The sequence below is a fragment of the Alligator mississippiensis genome, chromosome 2 (genome assembly GCF_030867095.1).
Source record: "Alligator mississippiensis isolate rAllMis1 chromosome 2, rAllMis1, whole genome shotgun sequence".
Taxonomy (NCBI): domain Eukaryota; kingdom Metazoa; phylum Chordata; order Crocodylia; family Alligatoridae; genus Alligator; species Alligator mississippiensis.
Genome location: NC_081825.1, coordinates 163,711,068 through 163,732,504, shown reverse-complemented (window position 1 = coordinate 163,732,504; position 21,437 = coordinate 163,711,068). Strand labels below are relative to the sequence as shown.

General features: G+C 60.4%; 14 non-coding genes across 14 annotated transcripts; all 14 read left to right on the top strand.

Moving 5' to 3' along the window:
* The first annotated feature begins 90 nt into the window (after positions 1–90).
* Positions 91–164, top strand: TRNAI-AAU (transfer RNA isoleucine (anticodon AAU)). Its single transcript has one exon. It is a non-coding gene; the product is annotated as a tRNA-Ile (tRNA).
* A 1,568-nt stretch (positions 165–1,732) lies between these two features.
* TRNAI-AAU (transfer RNA isoleucine (anticodon AAU)) lies at positions 1,733–1,806 on the top strand. Its single transcript has one exon. It is a non-coding gene; the product is annotated as a tRNA-Ile (tRNA).
* A 1,544-nt stretch (positions 1,807–3,350) lies between these two features.
* On the top strand, positions 3,351–3,424 carry TRNAI-AAU (transfer RNA isoleucine (anticodon AAU)). The gene has a single exon. It is a non-coding gene; the product is annotated as a tRNA-Ile (tRNA).
* Positions 3,425–4,992: 1,568 nt separating this feature from the next.
* TRNAI-AAU (transfer RNA isoleucine (anticodon AAU)) lies at positions 4,993–5,066 on the top strand. Its single transcript has one exon. It is a non-coding gene; the product is annotated as a tRNA-Ile (tRNA).
* A 1,568-nt stretch (positions 5,067–6,634) lies between these two features.
* TRNAI-AAU (transfer RNA isoleucine (anticodon AAU)) lies at positions 6,635–6,708 on the top strand. Its single transcript has one exon. It is a non-coding gene; the product is annotated as a tRNA-Ile (tRNA).
* Positions 6,709–8,262: 1,554 nt separating this feature from the next.
* Positions 8,263–8,336, top strand: TRNAI-AAU (transfer RNA isoleucine (anticodon AAU)). The gene has a single exon. It is a non-coding gene; the product is annotated as a tRNA-Ile (tRNA).
* A 1,563-nt stretch (positions 8,337–9,899) lies between these two features.
* TRNAI-AAU (transfer RNA isoleucine (anticodon AAU)) lies at positions 9,900–9,973 on the top strand. Its single transcript has one exon. It is a non-coding gene; the product is annotated as a tRNA-Ile (tRNA).
* A 1,539-nt stretch (positions 9,974–11,512) lies between these two features.
* TRNAI-AAU (transfer RNA isoleucine (anticodon AAU)) lies at positions 11,513–11,586 on the top strand. The gene has a single exon. It is a non-coding gene; the product is annotated as a tRNA-Ile (tRNA).
* A 1,563-nt stretch (positions 11,587–13,149) lies between these two features.
* Positions 13,150–13,223, top strand: TRNAI-AAU (transfer RNA isoleucine (anticodon AAU)). The gene has a single exon. It is a non-coding gene; the product is annotated as a tRNA-Ile (tRNA).
* A 1,573-nt stretch (positions 13,224–14,796) lies between these two features.
* Positions 14,797–14,870, top strand: TRNAI-AAU (transfer RNA isoleucine (anticodon AAU)). The gene has a single exon. It is a non-coding gene; the product is annotated as a tRNA-Ile (tRNA).
* Positions 14,871–16,419: 1,549 nt separating this feature from the next.
* Positions 16,420–16,493, top strand: TRNAI-AAU (transfer RNA isoleucine (anticodon AAU)). The gene has a single exon. It is a non-coding gene; the product is annotated as a tRNA-Ile (tRNA).
* A 1,563-nt stretch (positions 16,494–18,056) lies between these two features.
* Positions 18,057–18,130, top strand: TRNAI-AAU (transfer RNA isoleucine (anticodon AAU)). The gene has a single exon. It is a non-coding gene; the product is annotated as a tRNA-Ile (tRNA).
* Positions 18,131–19,683: 1,553 nt separating this feature from the next.
* Positions 19,684–19,757, top strand: TRNAI-AAU (transfer RNA isoleucine (anticodon AAU)). The gene has a single exon. It is a non-coding gene; the product is annotated as a tRNA-Ile (tRNA).
* Positions 19,758–21,325: 1,568 nt separating this feature from the next.
* Positions 21,326–21,399, top strand: TRNAI-AAU (transfer RNA isoleucine (anticodon AAU)). Its single transcript has one exon. It is a non-coding gene; the product is annotated as a tRNA-Ile (tRNA).
* Positions 21,400–21,437: the final 38 nt, after the last annotated feature.

Genomic DNA, 21,437 nt, shown 5'->3' with positions numbered 1-21,437 from the left:
GCAGTCCAGGAGTCTCATGGGGTGGTGAGTACCTTGCCTGACTTGGGCTGGTCGGAACTGGCTGCAGCGAAGGATCGAGGCTGCGCCCTCGGCCGGCTAGCTCAGCTGGTTAGAGCGTGGTGCTAATAACGCCAAGGCCGTGGGTTCGATCCCCACGCTGGCCACCTTGGGCTTTTACTACTTCAGTTGCCACCGCAGCCAGGCAGGACTGCCCCGCCCCGCCCCGCCCCGCCCCGCCCCGCCCCTGTGAAGCACGCTTGCAAGAAGAGAGTGTCAATCCCTCCTGCAGCCGACTTCTTCAGCGGCTTGCCCTCTCTGTAGGATTTCCATCCCCGCCTCACCCACGTCTCTTGTACCACTTTTTTCTTCTTCCTCATTGTCTTCTTACCTGCCTATCAACTCGGGTGCTCTGCCACCAGCTCGCCTACGTGAGCTGGCCCAGTTGAGACGGGGGCGGGGCCCCACATCACTTCATCATTTTAAGCACGGAGCTCATGGCAGAGGGGCAGGCGCTCGAGAGCTGTCACTCTCTGGGGTGACGGACCACGCTTTAGAGATTGGTTGCTTAACCTTCAACAACACCTGCCCTGATTGGACCTGGAAGGTGTGGTGAGAAAAATGGATTGGAGAGCCCCTTCCTCCTGGAGGGGAGAGTGCCATTAGGGGGAACATGTGAGTACGTGAGCAGGCAGAGAGTTGGGGATCTCTCTGGAAACTCACTGACACACCACGGACTGCCTGCCTCCACAAGAAAGCGTCAGCTGCCTCTGGATGATGTTTGTGACTACAAGTGACCTAAAATCTACCGAGGTATACAGCTCACTGTGCTACAGATGCGTGCTCAGCGGCTACTTAGGCGCACGGTTTGGTCTTAGGTTGTTCTTTGATTCTCCTGGAACCCGGAGCATTCCCCAGGCCTTCCGTCTTGAAGCAAGAAAGCTGTCCAGCGTGATTAGGGTGGTGGACTGGCTGGGAGATGTACTGGGCTATGCCTGGGTGTCCCCTTGGTCTGGCTGACTAAGGCAGGCTACTTTTTGTGCTTTGGGCTAAAGGAAGCGCCCGCAGTATTCGCAGCAGAGTAAGCAGCCTCCAGGTGTACGAGGCCTGCGTGCCCCAGGGGGCACAAGGCCAAAGACAAACCAGATGGCCAGGGGCGGCGGTACCCCCAGGCTTGCGGCTGTGCTGTGCAAGGGGGTCGTCCGGAGGTGAGGCACGCCCGGGGAGGCACTTGGCGCTTGGCAGGTGGTGGGGCACGCTGAGGTGGGTGGCTCAGCCCAGGACCGCCCCCTACTGCTCCGCCACACCTACGACCTGGGCTAGCCTTGCCCTGGAAGCACTAGTCCCACAAGAGGGGCAGACACTACTCTGCCTCTGGCAGGCGAAACTTGCCATCCAGGCCCCAGTAGTACCTCCAGAGGCCACGCGGGGCCTGGAAAGCAGCCGTGCTGGGGCTCTGGCCAGGCCACCGCCTCGGCCAAAAGGAGCCAGTAGCCCAGGCCACCCTGGAGAACGCAGGCATCGATCCCGATACCTCTCGCATGCTAAGCGAGCGCTCTACCACTTGAGCTAGTCCCCCCTGCTGCTGTGCCTGCTGCTGCTCTTGCTGATGCTGCTGCTGTGGCTGGGTGGCTAGCCTGCTGCTGCAGTCCAGGAGTCTCATGGGGTGGTGAGTACCTTGCCTGACTTGGGCTGGTCGGAACTGGCTGCAGCGAAGGATCGAGGCTGCGCCCTCGGCCGGCTAGCTCAGCTGGTTAGAGCGTGGTGCTAATAACGCCAAGGCCGTGGGTTCGATCCCCACGCTGGCCACCTTGGGCTTTTACTACTTCAGTTGCCACCGCAGCCAGGCAGGACTGCCCCGCCCCGCCCCGCCCCGCCCCTGTGAAGCACGCTTGCAAGAAGAGAGTGTCAATCCCTCCTGCAGCCGACTTCTTCAGCGGCTTGCCCTCTCTGTAGGATTTCCATCCCCGCCTCACCCACGTCTCTTGTACCACTTTTATCTTCTTCCTCATTGTCTTCTTACCTGCCTATCAACTCGGGTGCTCTGCCACCAGCTCGCCTACGTGAGCTGGCCCAGTTGAGACGGGGGCGGGGCCCCACATCACTTCATCATTTTAAGCACGGAGCTCATGGCAGAGGGGCAGGCGCTCGAGAGCTGTCACTCTCTGGGGTGACGGGCGACGCTTTAGAGATTGGTTGCTTAGCCTTCAACAACACCTGCCCTGATTGGACCTGGAAGGTGTGGTGAGAAAAATGGATTGGAGAGCCCCTTCCTCCTGGAGGGGAGAGTGCCATTTGGGAGAACATGTGAGTACTTGAGCAGGCAGAGAGTTGGGGATCTCTCTGGAAACTCACTGACACACCACGGACTGCCTGCCTCCACAAGAAAGCGTCAGCTGCCTCTGGATGATGTTTGTGACTACAAGTGACCTAAAATCTACCGAGGTATACAGCTCACTGTGCTACAGATGCGTGCTCAGCGGCTACTTAGGCGCACGGTTTGGTCTTAGGTTGTTCTTTGATTCTCCTGGAACCCGGAGCATTCCCCAGGCCTTCCGTCTTGAAGCAAGAAAGCTGTCCAGTGTGATTAGGGTGGTGGACTGGCTGGGAGATGTACTGGGCTATGCCTGGGTGTCCCCTTGGTCTGGCTGACTAAGGCAGGCTACTTTTTGTGCTTTGGGCTAAAGGAAGCGCCCCCAGTATTCGCAGCAGAGTAAGCAGCCTCCAGGTGTACGAGGCCTGCGTGCCCAAGGGGGCACAAGGCCAAAGACAAACCAGATGGCCAGGGGCGGCGGTACCCCCAGGCTTGAGGGTGTGCTGTGCAAGGGGGTCATCCGGAGGTGAGGCACCTGGCGCTTGGCAGGTGGTGGGGCACGCTGAGGTGGGTGGCTCAGCCCAGGACCGCCCCCTACTGCTCCGCCACACCTACGACCTGGGCTAGCCTTGCCCTGGAAGCACTAGTCCCACAAGAGGGGCAGACACTACTCTGCCTCTGGCAGGCGAAACTTGCCATCCAGGCCCCAGTAGTACCTCCAGAGGCCACGCGGGGCCTGGAAAGCAGCCGTGCTGGGGCTCTGGCCAGGCCACCGCCTCGGCCAAAAGGAGCCAGTAGCCCAGGCCACCCTGGAGAACGCAGGCATCGATCCCGCTACCTCTCGCATGCTAAGCGAGCGCTCTACCACTTGAGCTAGTCCCCCCTGCTGCTGTGCCTGCTGCTGCTCTTGCTGATGCTGCTGCTGTGGCTGGGTGGCTAGCCTGCTGCTGCAGTCCAGGAGTCTCATGGGGTGGTGAGTACCTTGCCTGACTTGGGCTGGTCGGAACTGGCTGCAGCGAAGGATCGAGGCTGCGCCCTCGGCCGGCTAGCTCAGCTGGTTAGAGCGTGGTGCTAATAACGCCAAGGCCGTGGGTTCGATCCCCACGCTGGCCACCTTGGGCTTTTACTACTTCAGTTGCCACCGCAGCCAGGCAGGACTGCCCCGCCCCGCCCCGCCCCGCCCCGCCCCGCCCCTGTGAAGCACGCTTGCAAGAAGAGAGTGTCAATCCCTCCTGCAGCCGACTTCTTCAGCGGCTTGCCCTCTCTGTAGGATTTCCATCCCCGCCTCACCCACGTCTCTTGTACCACTTTTTTCTTCTTCCTCATTGTCTTCTTACCTGCCTATCAACTCGGGTGCTCTGCCACCAGCTCGCCTACGTGAGCTGGCCCAGTTGAGACGGGGGCGGGGCCCCACATCACTTCATCATTTTAAGCACGGAGCTCATGGCAGAGGGGCAGGCGCTCGAGAGCTGTCACTCTCTGGGGTGACGGACCACGCTTTAGAGATTGGTTGCTTAACCTTCAACAACACCTGCCCTGATTGGACCTGGAAGGTGTGGTGAGAAAAATGGATTGGAGAGCCCCTTCCTCCTGGAGGGGAGAGTGCCATTAGGGGGAACATGTGAGTACGTGAGCAGGCAGAGAGTTGGGGATCTCTCTGGAAACTCACTGACACACCACGGACTGCCTGCCTCCACAAGAAAGCGTCAGCTGCCTCTGGATGATGTTTGTGACTACAAGTGACCTAAAATCTACCGAGGTATACAGCTCACTGTGCTACAGATGCGTGCTCAGCGGCTACTTAGGCGCACGGTTTGGTCTTAGGTTGTTCTTTGATTCTCCTGGAACCCGGAGCATTCCCCAGGCCTTCCGTCTTGAAGCAAGAAAGCTGTCCAGCGTGATTAGGGTGGTGGACTGGCTGGGAGATGTACTGGGCTATGCCTGGGTGTCCCCTTGGTCTGGCTGACTAAGGCAGGCTACTTTTTGTGCTTTGGGCTAAAGGAAGCGCCCCCAGTATTCGCAGCAGAGTAAGCAGCCTCCAGGTGTACGAGGCCTGCGTGCCCCAGGGGGCACAAGGCCAAAGACAAACCAGATGGCCAGGGGCGGCGGTACCCCCAGGCTTGCGGCTGTGCTGTGCAAGGGGGTCGTCCGGAGGTGAGGCACGCCCGGGGAGGCACTTGGCGCTTGGCAGGTGGTGGGGCACGCTGAGGTGGGTGGCTCAGCCCAGGACCGCCCCCTACTGCTCCGCCACACCTACGACCTGGGCTAGCCTTGCCCTGGAAGCACTAGTCCCACAAGAGGGGCAGACACTACTCTGCCTCTGGCAGGCGAAACTTGCCATCCAGGCCCCAGTAGTACCTCCAGAGGCCACGCGGGGCCTGGAAAGCAGCCGTGCTGGGGCTCTGGCCAGGCCACCGCCTCGGCCAAAAGGAGCCAGTAGCCCAGGCCACCCTGGAGAACGCAGGCATCGATCCCGCTACCTCTCGCATGCTAAGCGAGCGCTCTACCACTTGAGCTAGTCCCCCCTGCTGCTGTGCCTGCTGCTGCTCTTGCTGATGCTGCTGCTGTGGCTGGGTGGCTAGCCTGCTGCTGCAGTCCAGGAGTCTCATGGGGTGGTGAGTACCTTGCCTGACTTGGGCTGGTCGGAACTGGCTGCAGCGAAGGATCGAGGCTGCGCCCTCGGCCGGCTAGCTCAGCTGGTTAGAGCGTGGTGCTAATAACGCCAAGGCCGTGGGTTCGATCCCCACGCTGGCCACCTTGGGCTTTTACTACTTCAGTTGCCACCGCAGCCAGGCAGGACTGCCCCGCCCCGCCCCGCCCCGCCCCGCCCCGCCCCTGTGAAGCACGCTTGCAAGAAGAGAGTGTCAATCCCTCCTGCAGCCGACTTCTTCAGCGGCTTGCCCTCTCTGTAGGATTTCCATCCCCGCCTCACCCACGTCTCTTGTACCACTTTTTTCTTCTTCCTCATTGTCTTCTTACCTGCCTATCAACTCGGGTGCTCTGCCACCAGCTCGCCTACGTGAGCTGGCCCAGTTGAGACGGGGGCGGGGCCCCACATCACTTCATCATTTTAAGCACGGAGCTCATGGCAGAGGGGCAGGCGCTCGAGAGCTGTCACTCTCTGGGGTGACGGACCACGCTTTAGAGATTGGTTGCTTAACCTTCAACAACACCTGCCCTGATTGGACCTGGAAGGTGTGGTGAGAAAAATGGATTGGAGAGCCCCTTCCTCCTGGAGGGGAGAGTGCCATTAGGGGGAACATGTGAGTACGTGAGCAGGCAGAGAGTTGGGGATCTCTCTGGAAACTCACTGACACACCACGGACTGCCTGCCTCCACAAGAAAGCGTCAGCTGCCTCTGGATGATGTTTGTGACTACAAGTGACCTAAAATCTACCGAGGTATACAGCTCACTGTGCTACAGATGCGTGCTCAGCGGCTACTTAGGCGCACGGTTTGGTCTTAGGTTGTTCTTTGATTCTCCTGGAACCCGGAGCATTCCCCAGGCCTTCCGTCTTGAAGCAAGAAAGCTGTCCAGCGTGATTAGGGTGGTGGACTGGCTGGGAGATGTACTGGGCTATGCCTGGGTGTCCCCTTGGTCTGGCTGACTAAGGCAGGATACTTTTTGTGCTTTGGGCTAAAGGAAGCGCCCCCAGTATTCGCAGCAGAGTAAGCAGCCTCCAGGTGTACGAGGCCTGCGTGCCCCAGGGGGCACAAGGCCAAAGACAAACCAGATGGCCAGGGGCGGCGGTACCCCCAGGCTTGCGGCTGTGCTGTGCAAGGGGGTCGTCCGGAGGTGAGGCACGCCCGGGGAGGCACTTGGCGCTTGGCAGGTGGTGGGGCACGCTGAGGTGGGTGGCTCAGCCCAGGACCGCCCCCTACTGCTCCGCCACACCTACGACCTGGGCTAGCCTTGCCCTGGAAGCACTAGTCCCACAAGAGGGGCAGACACTACTCTGCCTCTGGCAGGCGAAACTTGCCATCCAGGCCCCAGTAGTACCTCCAGAGGCCACGCGGGGCCTGGAAAGCAGCCGTGCTGGGGCTCTGGCCAGGCCACCGCCTCGGCCAAAAGGAGCCAGTAGCCCAGGCCACCCTGGAGAACGCAGGCATCGATCCCGCTACCTCTCGCATGCTAAGCAAGCGCTCTACCACTTGAGCTAGTCCCCCCTGCTGCTGTGCCTGCTGCTGCTCCTGCTGATGCTGCTGCTGTGGCTGGGTGGCTAGCCTGCTGCTGCAGTCCAGGAGTCTCATGGGGTGGTGAGTACCTTGCCTGACTTGGGCTGGTCGGAACTGGCTGCAGCGAAGGATCGAGGCTGCGCCCTCGGCCGGCTAGCTCAGCTGGTTAGAGCGTGGTGCTAATAACGCCAAGGCCGTGGGTTCGATCCCCACGCTGGCCACCTTGGGCTTTTACTACTTCAGTTGCCACCGCAGCCAGGCAGGACTGCCCCGCCCCGCCCCGCCCCGCCCCGCCCCGCCCCTGTGAAGCACGCTTGCAAGAAGAGAGTGTCAATCCCTCCTGCAGCCGACTTCTTCAGCGGCTTGCCCTCTCTGTAGGATTTCCATCCCCGCCTCACCCACGTCTCTTGTACCACTTTTATCTTCTTCCTCATTGTCTTCTTACCTGCCTATCAACTCGGGTGCTCTGCCACCAGCTCGCCTACGTGAGCTGGCCCAGTTGAGACGGGGGCGGGGCCCCACATCACTTCATCATTTTAAGCACGGAGCTCATGGCAGAGGGGCAGGCGCTCGAGAGCTGTCACTCTCTGGGGTGACGGGCGACGCTTTAGAGATTGGTTGCTTAGCCTTCAACAACACCTGCCCTGATTGGACCTGGAAGGTGTGGTGAGAAAAATGGATTGGAGAGCCCCTTCCTCCTGGAGGGGAGAGTGCCATTTGGGAGAACATGTGAGTACTTGAGCAGGCAGAGAGTTGGGGATCTCTCTGGAAACTCACTGACACACCACGGACTGCCTGCCTCCACAAGAAAGCGTCAGCTGCCTCTGGATGATGTTTGTGACTACAAGTGACCTAAAATCTACCGAGGTATACAGCTCACTGTGCTACAGATGCGTGCTCAGCGGCTACTTAGGCGCACGGTTTGGTCTTAGGTTGTTCTTTGATTCTCCTGGAACCCGGAGCATTCCCCAGGCCTTCCGTCTTGAAGCAAGAAAGCTGTCCAGTGTGATTAGGGTGGTGGACTGGCTGGGAGATGTACTGGGCTATGCCTGGGTGTCCCCTTGGTCTGGCTGACTAAGGCAGGCTACTTTTTGTGCTTTGGGCTAAAGGAAGCGCCCCCAGTATTCGCAGCAGAGTAAGCAGCCTCCAGGTGTACGAGGCCTGCGTGCCCAAGGGGGCACAAGGCCAAAGACAAACCAGATGGCCAGGGGCGGCGGTACCCCCAGGCTTGAGGGTGTGCTGTGCAAGGGGGTCATCCGGAGGTGAGGCACCTGGCGCTTGGCAGGTGGTGGGGCACGCTGAGGTGGGTGGCTCAGCCCAGGACCGCCCCCTACTGCTCCGCCACACCTACGACCTGGGCTAGCCTTGCCCTGGAAGCACTAGTCCCACAAGAGGGGCAGACACTACTCTGCCTCTGGCAGGCGAAACTTGCCATCCAGGCCCCAGTAGTACCTCCAGAGGCCACGCGGGGCCTGGAAAGCAGCCGTGCTGGGGCTCTGGCCAGGCCACCGCCTCGGCCAAAAGGAGCCAGTAGCCCAGGCCACCCTGGAGAACGCAGGCATCGATCCCGCTACCTCTCGCATGCTAAGCGAGCGCTCTACCACTTGAGCTAGTCCCCCCTGCTGCTGTGCCTGCTGCTGCTCTTGCTGATGCTGCTGCTGTGGCTGGGTGGCTAGCCTGCTGCTGCAGTCCAGGAGTCTCATGGGGTGGTGAGTACCTTGCCTGACTTGGGCTGGTCGGAACTGGCTGCAGCGAAGGATCGAGGCTGCGCCCTCGGCCGGCTAGCTCAGCTGGTTAGAGCGTGGTGCTAATAACGCCAAGGCCGTGGGTTCGATCCCCACGCTGGCCACCTTGGGCTTTTACTACTTCAGTTGCCACCGCAGCCAGGCAGGACTGCCCCGCCCCGCCCCGCCCCGCCCCGCCCCTGTGAAGCACGCTTGCAAGAAGAGAGTGTCAATCCCTCCTGCAGCCGACTTCTTCAGCGGCTTGCCCTCTCTGTAGGATTTCCATCCCCGCCTCACCCACGTCTCTTGTACCACTTTTTTCTTCTTCCTCATTGTCTTCTTACCTGCCTATCAACTCGGGTGCTCTGCCACCAGCTCGCCTACGTGAGCTGGCCCAGTTGAGACGGGGGCGGGGCCCCACATCACTTCATCATTTTAAGCACGGAGCTCATGGCAGAGGGGCAGGCGCTCGAGAGCTGTCACTCTCTGGGGTGACGGACCACGCTTTAGAGATTGGTTGCTTAACCTTCAACAACACCTGCCCTGATTGGACCTGGAAGGTGTGGTGAGAAAAATGGATTGGAGAGCCCCTTCCTCCTGGAGGGGAGAGTGCCATTAGGGGGAACATGTGAGTACGTGAGCAGGCAGAGAGTTGGGGATCTCTCTGGAAACTCACTGACACACCACGGACTGCCTGCCTCCACAAGAAAGCGTCAGCTGCCTCTGGATGATGTTTGTGACTACAAGTGACCTAAAATCTACCGAGGTATACAGCTCACTGTGCTACAGATGCGTGCTCAGCGGCTACTTAGGCGCACGGTTTGGTCTTAGGTTGTTCTTTGATTCTCCTGGAACCCGGAGCATTCCCCAGGCCTTCCGTCTTGAAGCAAGAAAGCTGTCCAGCGTGATTAGGGTGGTGGACTGGCTGGGAGATGTACTGGGCTATGCCTGGGTGTCCCCTTGGTCTGGCTGACTAAGGCAGGCTACTTTTTGTGCTTTGGGCTAAAGGAAGCGCCCCCAGTATTCGCAGCAGAGTAAGCAGCCTCCAGGTGTACGAGGCCTGCGTGCCCCAGGGGGCACAAGGCCAAAGACAAACCAGATGGCCAGGGGCGGCGGTACCCCCAGGCTTGCGGCTGTGCTGTGCAAGGGGGTCGTCCGGAGGTGAGGCACGCCCGGGGAGGCACTTGGCGCTTGGCAGGTGGTGGGGCACGCTGAGGTGGGTGGCTCAGCCCAGGACCGCCCCCTACTGCTCCGCCACACCTACGACCTGGGCTAGCCTTGCCCTGGAAGCACTAGTCCCACAAGAGGGGCAGACACTACTCTGCCTCTGGCAGGCGAAACTTGCCATCCAGGCCCCAGTAGTACCTCCAGAGGCCACGCGGGGCCTGGAAAGCAGCCGTGCTGGGGCTCTGGCCAGGCCACCGCCTCGGCCAAAAGGAGCCAGTAGCCCAGGCCACCCTGGAGAACGCAGGCATCGATCCCGCTACCTCTCGCATGCTAAGCGAGCGCTCTACCACTTGAGCTAGTCCCCCCTGCTGCTGTGCCTGCTGCTGCTCTTGCTGATGCTGCTGCTGTGGCTGGGTGGCTAGCCTGCTGCTGCAGTCCAGGAGTCTCATGGGGTGGTGAGTACCTTGCCTGACTTGGGCTGGTCGGAACTGGCTGCAGCGAAGGATCGAGGCTGCGCCCTCGGCCGGCTAGCTCAGCTGGTTAGAGCGTGGTGCTAATAACGCCAAGGCCGTGGGTTCGATCCCCACGCTGGCCACCTTGGGCTTTTACTACTTCAGTTGCCACCGCAGCCAGGCAGGACTGCCCCTCCCCGCCCCGCCCCTGTGAAGCACGCTTGCAAGAAGAGAGTGTCAATCCCTCCTGCAGACGACTTCTTCAGCGGCTTGCCCTCTCTGTAGGATTTCCATCCCAGCCTCACCCATGTCTCTTGTAAAACTTTTTTCTTCTTCCTCATTGTCTTCTTACCTGCCTATCAACTCGGGTGCTCTGCCACCAGCTCGCCTACGTGAGCTGGCCCAGTTGAGAGTGGGGCGGGGCGCCACCTCACTTCATCATTTTAAGCACGGAGCTCATGGCAGAGGGGCAGGCGCTCGAGAGCTGTCACTCTCTGGGGTGACGGGCGACGCTTTAGAGATTGGTTGCTTAGCCTTCAACAACACCTGCCCTGATTGGACCTGGAAGGTGTGGTGAGAAAAATGGATTGGAGAGCCCCTTCCTCCTGGAGGGGAGAGTGCCATTTGGGAGAACATGTGAGTACTTGAGCAGGCAGAGAGTTGGGGATCTCTCTGGAAACTCACTGACACACCACGGACTGCCTGCCTCCACAAGAAAGCGTCAGCTGCCTCTGGATGATGTTTGTGACTACAAGTGACCTAAAATCTACCGAGGTATACAGCTCACTGTGCTACAGATGCGTGCTCAGCGGCTACTTAGGCGCACGGTTTGGTCTTAGGTTGTTCTTTGATTCTCCTGGAACCCGGAGCATTCCCCAGGCCTTCCGTCTTGAAGCAAGAAAGCTGTCCAGTGTGATTAGGGTGGTGGACTGGCTGGGAGATGTACTGGGCTATGCCTGGGTGTCCCCTTGGTCTGGCTGACTAAGGCAGGCTACTTTTTGTGCTTTGGGCTAAAGGAAGCGCCCCCAGTATTCGCAGCAGAGTAAGCAGCCTCCAGGTGTACGAGGCCTGCGTGCCCAAGGGGGCACAAGGCCAAAGACAAACCAGATGGCCAGGGGCGGCGGTACCCCCAGGCTTGAGGGTGTGCTGTGCAAGGGGGTCATCCGGAGGTGAGGCACCTGGCGCTTGGCAGGTGGTGGGGCACGCTGAGGTGGGTGGCTCAGCCCAGGACCGCCCCCTACTGCTCCGCCACACCTACGACCTGGGCTAGCCTTGCCCTGGAAGCACTAGTCCCACAAGAGGGGCAGACACTACTCTGCCTCTGGCAGGCGAAACTTGCCATCCAGGCCCCAGTAGTACCTCCAGAGGCCACGCGGGGCCTGGAAAGCAGCCGTGCTGGGGCTCTGGCCAGGCCACCGCCTCGGCCAAAAGGAGCCAGTAGCCCAGGCCACCCTGGAGAACGCAGGCATCGATCCCGCTACCTCTCGCATGCTAAGCGAGCGCTCTACCACTTGAGCTAGTCCCCCCTGCTGCTGTGCCTGCTGCTGCTCTTGCTGATGCTGCTGCTGTGGCTGGGTGGCTAGCCTGCTGCTGCAGTCCAGGAGTCTCATGGGGTGGTGAGTACCTTGCCTGACTTGGGCTGGTCGGAACTGGCTGCAGCGAAGGATCGAGGCTGCGCCCTCGGCCGGCTAGCTCAGCTGGTTAGAGCGTGGTGCTAATAACGCCAAGGCCGTGGGTTCGATCCCCACGCTGGCCACCTTGGGCTTTTACTACTTCAGTTGCCACCGCAGCCAGGCAGGACTGCCCCGCCCCGCCCCGCCCCGCCCCGCCCCTGTGAAGCACGCTTGCAAGAAGAGAGTGTCAATCCCTCCTGCAGCCGACTTCTTCAGCGGCTTGCCCTCTCTGTAGGATTTCCATCCCCGCCTCACCCACGTCTCTTGTACCACTTTTTTCTTCTTCCTCATTGTCTTCTTACCTGCCTATCAACTCGGGTGCTCTGCCACCAGCTCGCCTACGTGAGCTGGCCCAGTTGAGACGGGGGCGGGGCCCCACATCACTTCATCATTTTAAGCACGGAGCTCATGGCAGAGGGGCAGGCGCTCGAGAGCTGTCACTCTCTGGGGTGACGGACCACGCTTTAGAGATTGGTTGCTTAACCTTCAACAACACCTGCCCTGATTGGACCTGGAAGGTGTGGTGAGAAAAATGGATTGGAGAGCCCCTTCCTCCTGGAGGGGAGAGTGCCATTAGGGGGAACATGTGAGTACGTGAGCAGGCAGAGAGTTGGGGATCTCTCTGGAAACTCACTGACACACCACGGACTGCCTGCCTCCACAAGAAAGCGTCAGCTGCCTCTGGATGATGTTTGTGACTACAAGTGACCTAAAATCTACCGAGGTATACAGCTCACTGTGCTACAGATGCGTGCTCAGCGGCTACTTAGGCGCACGGTTTGGTCTTAGGTTGTTCTTTGATTCTCCTGGAACCCGGAGCATTCCCCAGGCCTTCCGTCTTGAAGCAAGAAAGCTGTCCAGCGTGATTAGGGTGGTGGACTGGCTGGGAGATGTACTGGGCTATGCCTGGGTGTCCCCTTGGTCTGGCTGACTAAGGCAGGCTACTTTTTGTGCTTTGGGCTAAAGGAAGCGCCCCCAGTATTCGCAGCAGAGTAAGCAGCCTCCAGGTGTACGAGGCCTGCGTGCCCCAGGGGGCACAAGGCCAAAGACAAACCAGATGGCCAGGGGCGGCGGTACCCCCAGGCTTGCGGCTGTGCTGTGCAAGGGGGTCGTCCGGAGGTGAGGCACGCCCGGGGAGGCACTTGGCGCTTGGCAGGTGGTGGGGCACGCTGAGGTGGGTGGCTCAGCCCAGGACCGCCCCCTACTGCTCCGCCACACCTACGACCTGGGCTAGCCTTGCCCTGGAAGCACTAGTCCCACAAGAGGGGCAGACACTACTCTGCCTCTGGCAGGCGAAACTTGCCATCCAGGCCCCAGTAGTACCTCCAGAGGCCACGCGGGGCCTGGAAAGCAGCCGTGCTGGGGCTCTGGCCAGGCCACCGCCTCGGCCAAAAGGAGCCAGTAGCCCAGGCCACCCTGGAGAACGCAGGCATCGATCCCGCTACCTCTCGCATGCTAAGCGAGCGCTCTACCACTTGAGCTAGACCCCCCTGCTGCTGTGGCTGCTGCTGCTCTTGCTGATGCTGCTGCTGTGGCTGGGTGGCTAGCCTGCTGCTGCAGTCCAGGAGTCTCATGGGGTGGTGAGTACCTTGCCTGACTTGGGCTGGTCGGAACTGGCTGCAGCGAAGGATCGAGGCTGCGCCCTCGGCCGGCTAGCTCAGCTGGTTAGAGCGTGGTGCTAATAACGCCAAGGCCGTGGGTTCGATCCCCACGCTGGCCACCTTGGGCTTTTACTACTTCAGTTGCCACCGCAGCCAGGCAGGACTGCCCCGCCCCGCCCCGCCCCGCCCCGCCCCGCCCCGCCCCTGTGAAGCACGCTTGCAAGAAGAGAGTGTCAATCCCTCCTGCAGCCGACTTCTTCAGCGGCTTGCCCTCTCTGTAGGATTTCCATCCCCGCCTCACCCACGTCTCTTGTACCACTTTTTTCTTCTTCCTCATTGTCTTCTTACCTGCCTATCAACTCGGGTGCTCTGCCACCAGCTCGCCTACGTGAGCTGGCCCAGTTGAGACGGGGGCGGGGCCCCACATCACTTCATCATTTTAAGCACGGAGCTCATGGCAGAGGGGCAGGCGCTCGAGAGCTGTCACTCTCTGGGGTGACGGACCACGCTTTAGAGATTGGTTGCTTAACCTTCAACAACACCTGCCCTGATTGGACCTGGAAGGTGTGGTGAGAAAAATGGATTGGAGAGCCCCTTCCTCCTGGAGGGGAGAGTGCCATTAGGGGGAACATGTGAGTACGTGAGCAGGCAGAGAGTTGGGGATCTCTCTGGAAACTCACTGACACACCACGGACTGCCTGCCTCCACAAGAAAGCGTCAGCTGCCTCTGGATGATGTTTGTGACTACAAGTGACCTAAAATCTACCGAGGTATACAGCTCACTGTGCTACAGATGCGTGCTCAGCGGCTACTTAGGCGCACGGTTTGGTCTTAGGTTGTTCTTTGATTCTCCTGGAACCCGGAGCATTCCCCAGGCCTTCCGTCTTGAAGCAAGAAAGCTGTCCAGCGTGATTAGGGTGGTGGACTGGCTGGGAGATGTACTGGGCTATGCCTGGGTGTCCCCTTGGTCTGGCTGACTAAGGCAGGCTACTTTTTGTGCTTTGGGCTAAAGGAAGCGCCCCCAGTATTCGCAGCAGAGTAAGCAGCCTCCAGGTGTACGAGGCCTGCGTGCCCCAGGGGGCACAAGGCCAAAGACAAACCAGATGGCCAGGGGCGGCGGTACCCCCAGGCTTGCGGCTGTGCTGTGCAAGGGGGTCGTCCGGAGGTGAGGCACGCCCGGGGAGGCACTTGGCGCTTGGCAGGTGGTGGGGCACGCTGAGGTGGGTGGCTCAGCCCAGGACCGCCCCCTACTGCTCCGCCACACCTACGACCTGGGCTAGCCTTGCCCTGGAAGCACTAGTCCCACAAGAGGGGCAGACACTACTCTGCCTCTGGCAGGCGAAACTTGCCATCCAGGCCCCAGTAGTACCTCCAGAGGCCACGCGGGGCCTGGAAAGCAGCCGTGCTGGGGCTCTGGCCAGGCCACCGCCTCGGCCAAAAGGAGCCAGTAGCCCAGGCCACCCTGGAGAACGCAGGCATCGATCCCGCTACCTCTCGCATGCTAAGCGAGCGCTCTACCACTTGAGCTAGTCCCCCCTGCTGCTGTGCCTGCTGCTGCTCTTGCTGATGCTGCTGCTGTGGCTGGGTGGCTAGCCTGCTGCTGCAGTCCAGGAGTCTCATGGGGTGGTGAGTACCTTGCCTGACTTGGGCTGGTCGGAACTGGCTGCAGCGAAGGATCGAGGCTGCGCCCTCGGCCGGCTAGCTCAGCTGGTTAGAGCGTGGTGCTAATAACGCCAAGGCCGTGGGTTCGATCCCCACGCTGGCCACCTTGGGCTTTTACTACTTCAGTTGCCACCGCAGCCAGGCAGGACTGCCCCGCCCCGCCCCGCCCCGCCCCGCCCCTGTGAAGCACGCTTGCAAGAAGAGAGTGTCAATCCCTCCTGCAGACGACTTCTTCAGCGGCTTGCCCTCTCTGTAGGATTTCCATCCCAGCCTCACCCATGTCTCTTGTAAAACTTTTTTCTTCTTCCTCATTGTCTTCTTACCTGCCTATCAACTCGGGTGCTCTGCCACCAGCTCGCCTACGTGAGCTGGCCCAGTTGAGAGTGGGGCGGGGCGCCACCTCACTTCATCATTTTAAGCACGGAGCTCATGGCAGAGGGGCAGGCGCTCGAGAGCTGTCACTCTCTGGGGTGACGGGCGACGCTTTAGAGATTGGTTGCTTAGCCTTCAACAACACCTGCCCTGATTGGACCTGGAAGGTGTGGTGAGAAAAATGGATTGGAGAGCCCCTTCCTCCTGGAGGGGAGAGTGCCATTTGGGAGAACATGTGAGTACTTGAGCAGGCAGAGAGTTGGGGATCTCTCTGGAAACTCACTGACACACCACGGACTGCCTGCCTCCACAAGAAAGCGTCAGCTGCCTCTGGATGATGTTTGTGACTACAAGTGACCTAAAATCTACCGAGGTATACAGCTCACTGTGCTACAGATGCGTGCTCAGCGGCTACTTAGGCGCACGGTTTGGTCTTAGGTTGTTCTTTGATTCTCCTGGAACCCGGAGCATTCCCCAGGCCTTCCGTCTTGAAGCAAGAAAGCTGTCCAGTGTGATTAGGGTGGTGGACTGGCTGGGAGATGTACTGGGCTATGCCTGGGTGTCCCCTTGGTCTGGCTGACTAAGGCAGGCTACTTTTTGTGCTTTGGGCTAAAGGAAGCGCCCCCAGTATTCGCAGCAGAGTAAGCAGCCTCCAGGTGTACGAGGCCTGCGTGCCCAAGGGGGCACAAGGCCAAAGACAAACCAGATGGCCAGGGGCGGCGGTACCCCCAGGCTTGCGGCTGTGCTGTGCAAGGGGGTCATCCGGAGGTGAGGCACCTGGCGCTTGGCAGGTGGTGGGGCACGCTGAGGTGGGTGGCTCAGCCCAGGACCGCCCCCTACTGCTCCGCCACACCTACGACCTGGGCTAGCCTTGCCCTGGAAGCACTAGTCCCACAAGAGGGGCAGACACTACTCTGCCTCTGGCAGGCGAAACTTGCCATCCAGGCCCCAGTAGTACCTCCAGAGGCCACGCGGGGCCTGGAAAGCAGCCGTGCTGGGGCTCTGGCCAGGCCACCGCCTCGGCCAAAAGGAGCCAGTAGCCCAGGCCACCCTGGAGAACGCAGGCATCGATCCCGCTACCTCTCGCATGCTAAGCGAGCGCTCTACCACTTGAGCTAGTCCCCCCTGCTGCTGTGGCTGCTGCTGCTCTTGCTGATGCTGCTGCTGTGGCTGGGTGGCTAGCCTGCTGCTGCAGTCCAGGAGTCTCATGGGGTGGTGAGTACCTTGCCTGACTTGGGCTGGTCGGAACTGGCTGCAGCGAAGGATCGAGGCTGCGCCCTCGGCCGGCTAGCTCAGCTGGTTAGAGCGTGGTGCTAATAACGCCAAGGCCGTGGGTTCGATCCCCACGCTGGCCACCTTGGGCTTTTACTACTTCAGTTGCCACCGCAGCCAGGCAGGACTGCCCCGCCCCGCCCCGCCCCGCCCCGCCCCTGTGAAGCACGCTTGCAAGAAGAGAGTGTCAATCCCTCCTGCAGCCGACTTCTTCAGCGGCTTGCCCTCTCTGTAGGATTTCCATCCCCGCCTCACCCACGTCTCTTGTACCACTTTTTTCTTCTTCCTCATTGTCTTCTTACCTGCCTATCAACTCGGGTGCTCTGCCACCAGCTCGCCTACGTGAGCTGGCCCAGTTGAGACGGGGGCGGGGCCCCACATCACTTCATCATTTTAAGCACGGAGCTCATGGCAGAGGGGCAGGCGCTCGAGAGCTGTCACTCTCTGGGGTGACGGACCACGCTTTAGAGATTGGTTGCTTAACCTTCAACAACACCTGCCCTGATTGGACCTGGAAGGTGTGGTGAGAAAAATGGATTGGAGAGCCCCTTCCTCCTGGAGGGGAGAGTGCCATTAGGGGGAACATGTGAGTACGTGAGCAGGCAGAGAGTTGGGGATCTCTCTGGAAACTCACTGACACACCACGGACTGCCTGCCTCCACAAGAAAGCGTCAGCTGCCTCTGGATGATGTTTGTGACTACAAGTGACCTAAAATCTACCGAGGTATACAGCTCACTGTGCTACAGATGCGTGCTCAGCGCCTACTTAGGCGCACGGTTTGGTCTTAGGTTGTTCTTTGATTCTCCTGGAACCCGGAGCATTCCCCAGGCCTTCCGTCTTGAAGCAAGAAAGCTGTCCAGCGTGATTAGGGTGGTGGACTGGCTGGGAGATGTACTGGGCTATGCCTGGGTGTCCCCTTGGTCTGGCTGACTAAGGCAGGCTACTTTTTGTGCTTTGGGCTAAAGGAAGCGCCCCCAGTATTCGCAGCAGAGTAAGCAGCCTCCAGGTGTACGAGGCCTGCGTGCCCCAGGGGGCACAAGGCCAAAGACAAACCAGATGGCCAGGGGCGGCGGTACCCCCAGGCTTGCGGCTGTGCTGTGCAAGGGGGTCGTCCGGAGGTGAGGCACGCCCAGGGAGGCACTTGGCGCTTGGCAGGTGGTGGGGCACGCTGAGGTGGGTGGCTGAGCCCAGGACCGCCCCCTACTGCTCCGCCACACCTACGACCTGGGCTAGCCTTGCCCTGGAAGCACTAGTCCCACAAGAGGGGCAGACACTACTCTGCCTCTGGCAGGCGAAACTTGCCATCCAGGCCCCAGTAGTACCTCCAGAGGCCACGCGGGGCCTGGAAAGCAGCCGTGCTGGGGCTCTGGCCAGGCCACCGCCTCGGCCAAAAGGAGCCAGTAGCCCAGGCCACCCTGGAGAACGCAGGCATCGATCCCGCTACCTCTCGCATGCTAAGCGAGCGCTCTACCACTTGAGCTAGACCCCCCTGCTGCTGTGCCTGCTGCTGCTCTTGCTGATGCTGCTGCTGTGGCTGGGTGGCTAGCCTGCTGCTGCAGTCCAGGAGTCTCATGGGGTGGTGAGTACCTTGCCTGACTTGGGCTGGTCGGAACTGGCTGCAGCGAAGGATCGAGGCTGCGCCCTCGGCCGGCTAGCTCAGCTGGTTAGAGCGTGGTGCTAATAACGCCAAGGCCGTGGGTTCGATCCCCACGCTGGCCACCTTGGGCTTTTACTACTTCAGTTGCCACCGCAGCCAGGCAGGACTGCCCCTCCCCGCCCCGCCCCTGTGAAGCACGCTTGCAAGAAGAGAGTGTCAATCCCTCCTGCAGACGACTTCTTCAGCGGCTTGCCCTCTCTGTAGGATTTCCATCCCAGCCTCACCCATGTCTCTTGTACAACTTTTTTCTTCTTCCTCATTGTCTTCTTACCTGCCTATCAACTCGGGTGCTCTGCCACCAGCTCGCCTACGTGAGCTGGCCCAGTTGAGAGTGGGGCGGGGCGCCACCTCACTTCATCATTTTAAGCACGGAGCTCATGGCAGAGGGGCAGGCGCTCGAGAGCTGTCACTCTCTGGGGTGACGGGCGACGCTTTAGAGATTGGTTGCTTAGCCTTCAACAACACCTGCCCTGATTGGACCTGGAAGGTGTGGTGAGAAAAATGGATTGGAGAGCCCCTTCCTCCTGGAGGGGAGAGTGCCATTTGGGAGAACATGTGAGTACGTGAGCAGGCAGAGAGTTGGGGATCTCTCTGGAAACTCACTGACACACCACGGACTGCCTGCCTCCACAAGAAAGCGTCAGCTGCCTCTGGATGATGTTTGTGACTACAAGTGACCTAAAATCTACCGAGGTATACAGCTCACTGTGCTACAGATGCGTGCTCAGCGGCTACTTAGGCGCACGGTTTGGTCTTAGGTTGTTCTTTGATTCTCCTGGAACCCGGAGCATTCCCCAGGCCTTCCGTCTTGAAGCAAGAAAGCTGTCCAGCGTGATTAGGGTGGTGGACTGGCTGGGAGATGTACTGGGCTATGCCTGGGTGTCCCCTTGGTCTGGCTGACTAAGGCAGGCTACTTTTTGTGCTTTGGGCTAAAGGAAGCGCCCCCAGTATTCGCAGCAGAGTAAGCAGCCTCCAGGTGTACGAGGCCTGCGTGCCCCAGGGGGCACAAGGCCAAAGACAAACCAGATGGCCAGGGGCGGCGGTACCCCCAGGCTTGCGGCTGTGCTGTGCAAGGGGGTCGTCCGGAGGTGAGGCACGCCCGGGGAGGCACTTGGCGCTTGGCAGGTGGTGGGGCACGCTGAGGTGGGTGGCTCAGCCCAGGACCGCCCCCTACTGCTCCGCCACACCTACGACCTGGGCTAGCCTTGCCCTGGAAGCACTAGTCCCACAAGAGGGGCAGACACTACTCTGCCTCTGGCAGGCGAAACTTGCCATCCAGGCCCCAGTAGTACCTCCAGAGGCCACGCGGGGCCTGGAAAGCAGCCGTGCTGGGGCTCTGGCCAGGCCACCGCCTCGGCCAAAAGGAGCCAGTAGCCCAGGCCACCCTGGAGAACGCAGGCATCGATCCCGCTACCTCTCGCATGCTAAGCGAGCGCTCTACCACTTGAGCTAGTCCCCCCTGCTGCTGTGCCTGCTGCTGCTCTTGCTGATGCTGCTGCTGTGGCTGGGTGGCTAGCCTGCTGCTGCAGTCCAGGAGTCTCATGGGGTGGTGAGTACCTTGCCTGACTTGGGCTGGTCGGAACTGGCTGCAGCGAAGGATCGAGGCTGCGCCCTCGGCCGGCTAGCTCAGCTGGTTAGAGCGTGGTGCTAATAACGCCAAGGCCGTGGGTTCGATCCCCACGCTGGCCACCTTGGGCTTTTACTACTTCAGTTGCCACCGCAGCCAGGCAGGACTGCCCCGCCCCGCCCCGCCCCGCCCCGCCCCGCCCCTGTGAAGCACGCTTGCAAGAAGAGAGTGTCAATCCCTCCTGCAGCCGACTTCTTCAGCGGCTTGCCCTCTCTGTAGGATTTCCATCCCCGCCTCACCCACGTCTCTTGTACCACTTTTTTCTTCTTCCTCATTGTCTTCTTACCTGCCTATCAACTCGGGTGCTCTGCCACCAGCTCGCCTACGTGAGCTGGCCCAGTTGAGACGGGGGCGGGGCCCCACATCACTTCATCATTTTAAGCACGGAGCTCATGGCAGAGGGGCAGGCGCTCGAGAGCTGTCACTCTCTGGGGTGACGGACCACGCTTTAGAGATTGGTTGCTTAACCTTCAACAACACCTGCCCTGATTGGACCTGGAAGGTGTGGTGAGAAAAATGGATTGGAGAGCCCCTTCCTCCTGGAGGGGAGAGTGCCATTAGGGGGAACATGTGAGTACGTGAGCAGGCAGAGAGTTGGGGATCTCTCTGGAAACTCACTGACACACCACGGACTGCCTGCCTCCACAAGAAAGCGTCAGCTGCCTCTGGATGATGTTTGTGACTACAAGTGACCTAAAATCTACCGAGGTATACAGCTCACTGTGCTACAGATGCGTGCTCAGCGGCTACTTAGGCGCACGGTTTGGTCTTAGGTTGTTCTTTGATTCTCCTGGAACCCGGAGCATTCCCCAGGCCTTCCGTCTTGAAGCAAGAAAGCTGTCCAGCGTGATTAGGGTGGTGGACTGGCTGGGAGATGTACTGGGCTATGCCTGGGTGTCCCCTTGGTCTGGCTGACTAAGGCAGGCTACTTTTTGTGCTTTGGGCTAAAGGAAGCGCCCCCAGTATTCGCAGCAGAGTAAGCAGCCTCCAGGTGTACGAGGCCTGCGTGCCCCAGGGGGCACAAGGCCAAAGACAAACCAGATGGCCAGGGGCGGCGGTACCCCCAGGCTTGCGGCTGTGCTGTGCAAGGGGGTCGTCCGGAGGTGAGGCACGCCCGGGGAGGCACTTGGCGCTTGGCAGGTGGTGGGGCACGCTGAGGTGGGTGGCTCAGCCCAGGACCGCCCCCTACTGCTCCGCCACACCTACGACCTGGGCTAGCCTTGCCCTGGAAGCACTAGTCCCACAAGAGGGGCAGACACTACTCTGCCTCTGGCAGGCGAAACTTGCCATCCAGGCCCCAGTAGTACCTCCAGAGGCCACGCGGGGCCTGGAAAGCAGCCGTGCTGGGGCTCTGGCCAGGCCACCGCCTCGGCCAAAAGGAGCCAGTAGCCCAGGCCACCCTGGAGAACGCAGGCATCGATCCCGCTACCTCTCGCATGCTAAGCGAGCGCTCTACCACTTGAGCTAGTCCCCCCTGCTGCTGTGGCTGCTGCTGCTCTTGCTGATGCTGCTGCTGTGGCTGGGTGGCTAGCCTGCTGCTGCAGTCCAGGAGTCTCATGGGGTGGTGAGTACCTTGCCTGACTTGGGCTGGTCGGAACTGGCTGCAGCGAAGGATCGAGGCTGCGCCCTCGGCCGGCTAGCTCAGCTGGTTAGAGCGTGGTGCTAATAACGCCAAGGCCGTGGGTTCGATCCCCACGCTGGCCACCTTGGGCTTTTACTACTTCAGTTGCCACCGCAGCCAG